Below are 3,820 nucleotides of genomic sequence, written 5' to 3'. Positions count from 1 at the left end.
CGATCGTGCCTACATAATGAAACCCCGTTAAACCAGTTCTGGACAATGATGCTCCTCTGAGCTTCCCCAGCTGGGAGAACTCCGTGTGCATTGTCACGCATAGATGCCAGGAGGGTAATGCATCCTTAATCCACAGGAGAGAACCATCGAAGCCTCACGCCTGGAATGCTCCCAGACTCTGCCCTATGTGTCTCTTCCTTTGGCTGATTTTAATCTGCCTCCCTTCCCTGTAATAAACCACAGCCGTGAATAGAAAAGCTTCAGTGAGTTCTGTGCGCCCTTCTAGTGACTGATGGAAACTGACTGTTCCATAGGCAGTTGGTGTCAGAAGCAAAGGCAGTCTTGAAAGTTCTGACCTCAACCTTTGCGGTTGGTCTAACTAGGTGAACTCTCTACACATGCATAATAGGCAAATAAGTAAGTAAGTAAATAAAAAGTAAGTAAATAAAAGTGAAGGTATTAAATAAAGAAGGTAAAGAAGGTATTAAATAAAAAAATGGAAAGTTCTCCTGAGCGTCCCACAGTTAACTCTTTCTTTCTAGTGTATCTTTCTAGACATTTTCTGCACAAATGTAAACATATATACACACTTTACTGTTTCTTTATTATAAATGAGACTGTGTTCTATAGCCTGTTCTAAAATTTCCTTTTACCCCTCCTATTATTGCATGAATAGCTCTTGGTCAGCCCACGCCCTGGTGACTTGGACGGCTAGATGCTCTTTGTGTGGCTGTACCATTCTAAGAAGAGAATCAAGTCTCGGGGTTCTTGCTGATCACAAAATAAGCAAGGACTCCACACATTTGTTATCATCAATTTGTGATTTAGCTGCTCTCTCTTGTGTACGTTGCTATTTCTATTTTTTCGTTTTTCTTTCCAACAAGGCTGCAATGGATAACCTCGAGCTTGTACTTCTACCCAGGAATGGAGTTATTGCGTCAAAGGGTATGTGCATTTAACATTTTGCTAGATGTTGTCAAACTGCGCTCTAAAATTGTTGTGCCAATTTACATTCCCAACCCTAGCCTGTGAAATGCCTGACTCCCCTTCCTCCCAATTACTGAGCATTATCAAACCTTTTAGTCTTTGCCAGTCTGATAGGGTTTTAGAAATTGCATCTCCTTGTAGCTTGCATTTCTTTAATTATTGTGAGGCTGAGTATTTTTTTTATATATTTATTCATTTACTTTATATTTATAGTACTTTTTCTTCCAGCTGCTTAATTCATGTGCTTTAATTTTCTATTTGATTTAAGCAAACTTCCTATGTCATTTGAAACTGGTATCTTGAATGAGAATTAGGCAAAAGGAAAAAGATACCAGGATGCTTTTCCAGCCTGCGTTTCCACATCATCATGACTTTCACTATGGCTTTAAACTTCCTTTAAAAAAACAAAAACAAAAACAAAAGGCAAAGCAAAATGAGAAACAATGGACTGGGAAGAGGTACTAATTTTCTCTGGTTGATTGAAGGGCTTTTGTTTGTTTGTTTATTCCTTTCAACTAAATAGAAATCATTCCCTTTATTTCAGCTTATACCCATTTTTCCTGGTTGGAAACCAACCCACCAAGAACTGAATCTTTTTATTCTGTAATTTAAACCCACCTAATAAATAAATATTCTGGTATGTCTCACCCAGTGTACGCGGTGGTAGACAGCAAACTGGTAACAACTTTGTGTCCTGATAAATTTTTTGCACTTTTTCTAAGACTGAATTACTTTACTGAAAACAGGTTGACCCGTAATGTCCTAAAGCAACATTGATTTTCAAGTGAATTTCACATTTCGCAAAGAACGTTTATATAAACTCCTCAGAAATTTTATTCCTCAGAGATTTAATTTCTCCAAAAAAGAGAGACACACCCCCCCAAATGTGTTCTGCCTTTCTTCAAACCCCCTTTTCTTCCCCCCTTTTCTTCCAAAATTGACCTCCTGAAAGCTTCCCTAACAGGGCCCCGTGTTTTTCCAGTGCACAACCTCTTCCCCTTCTCTCCCGTTTCTCCGAACGTGCCGCAGTCAGTATCTGATGATACACACATATACTGGCTTATTCCACGTATTTGTGTATGTCCACATCCATCTTTTCTCCCCTGTTCAAGGTTGTAGAGCTCCTCTTGATTAGGTGCTCTACTACTTACAAATATCCGCACGACAAAGTACATCCACACTCCGCCCCTTAAAGCAACAATAAGCGCTCATTATCTCACACAGCTTCTGCAGGCCAGAGACCCAGGAGCAGCTCAGCTGGGCTGCAGTCATCCAAATAAAGGCTTACTGGAGCTGAAGGATCTGCTTCCAGCATGGAGCACTCTCACGGCCGGCAAACTGATGCTGTACAGTGTCTGAGCATGTGGACTCCTTCACAGAGCTACTCAAGAGTCTTCATGACATGGTATCTGGCTTCCGCAGAGTGAGTAATCCGAGAGAGGGCAAGGCAAAACCCACAAAGTCTTTTATGATCTAGCCTCAGAAGACGTCACACACTCATTTCCCAAATTTCCCATTTGTTACCGTAGGGGTGGAAAAATTTTCCCTTCTTCCCTTCTAGGTTTTTTGGCTGGTCTAATAATTAATGTTAAGACAGATTAACAGGAGAAAAACAAATTTCAAACAAAGGCGAGCCCCATAAAAATATGAGACCCAAAGGGCAGCCAGGTGCTTGAAGCTTATATAACATCCAGAGCCAAGGAAAGGGGAGTGGGTCTGGGGATACAAAGGGGAGGAAGGCCATTCACAGGAAGGCAGAAGAGAAGTTTGGAAAACAAAGGTGTCCTGTTATGCAGATACGTTTCTTAGGTAAAAAGTCTCTCTGGTAATAGCTCTCTTCCTGGTACAGACCCCCTTTCCAGTGTAAATTTAGGCAGTTGAAGGGAAGGTAAAGAACTTTTCCTGAATCTGCTGAGTTTTGATTGCCTTTAGGTCAAAATAATCCTTATGCTAAAGAGACATATTTTAGGGTGGCAAAATCTGCTCCCCTTCATTACATAGATCAACCCTTTACAGGGGCATGAATACCAGGAGGGAGGAATCATTTGTGGCCATCCTGGAGGCTGGCTACCATTGGGATCCAGTCTTTTATTCATTCATTATGTTATGCCTCATAAATCACAGATCTTGGCATAAATAAACTTAAAAGAGCTCAACTCGGGGCGCCTGGGTGGCTCAGTCTGTTAAGCGTCTGCCTTTGGCTCTGGTCATGATCCGAGGGTCCTGGGATGAGTTCTGCATCAGGCTCCCTGCTCAATGGGAGAGAGCTGGAGGAAGGAGAGCAGGGGAAAGGAGGAGGGAAAGGAAGGAGGATAGAGAGGAAAGGTGGGGAGAAAGAGGAGAGAGGAGGAGGGGGAAATCAAGGGAAGTGGGAATCTGGAAGAGAAGGAGAGAGGAGGGAGGGAGCCCGTGTCTGTGTGTGGTTCAGTAGAGTTCAGGGAGTTCAGTCCTCTCTCTGTCTCTCTCTTTGTCCCTCTCTCGCTCTCTTGCGTGTGCGAGTGCACACGCACGTGCAAAAATAAATAAATAAAATCTTTTAAAAAATTAAAAAAAAAAAAAACCAACTCAACTCTGTAGAAATGCCCTAGTGAATAGGAAACCGGTCCCTTTAATTAAAACCGATGACACATGTGTAAAAGGACAAGTCTTACCCAGGTAACCTGGGCAAACATCTTCAAGGCAGAGATGTGCCTGTGGGGAGTTTGCTGTGGAAAGCCCTTTGGACCATGGTGTGTGGAGAGTGAAGGCAGGAGGACAGGGGCCAGGGAGTTGTAGAACTGTGGCAAGGGCCTCAAGGGCCTCGACTGTGCCCAGGGCAGCGCTGCCAAAGGAA

The 3,820-nt window shown here is 42.8% G+C and overlaps 1 long non-coding RNA gene across 1 annotated transcript; it reads left to right on the top strand.

The window, feature by feature from the left end:
• Window positions 1-923: 923 nt before the first annotated feature.
• Window positions 924-1,619, top strand: LOC118525206 (uncharacterized). The gene is made up of 3 exons (XR_004912031.2): window positions 924-945; window positions 1,256-1,445; window positions 1,532-1,619. It is a non-coding gene; the product is annotated as an uncharacterized LOC118525206 (long non-coding RNA).
• The last annotated feature ends 2,201 nt before the right edge of the window (window positions 1,620-3,820 follow it).

Source organism: Halichoerus grypus, chromosome 4, assembly GCF_964656455.1.
Source record: "Halichoerus grypus chromosome 4, mHalGry1.hap1.1, whole genome shotgun sequence".
NCBI lineage: Eukaryota > Metazoa > Chordata > Mammalia > Carnivora > Phocidae > Halichoerus > Halichoerus grypus.
Note: the sequence above shows the minus strand (reverse complement) of the source record. Positions and strands in the feature narration are given on the sequence as shown.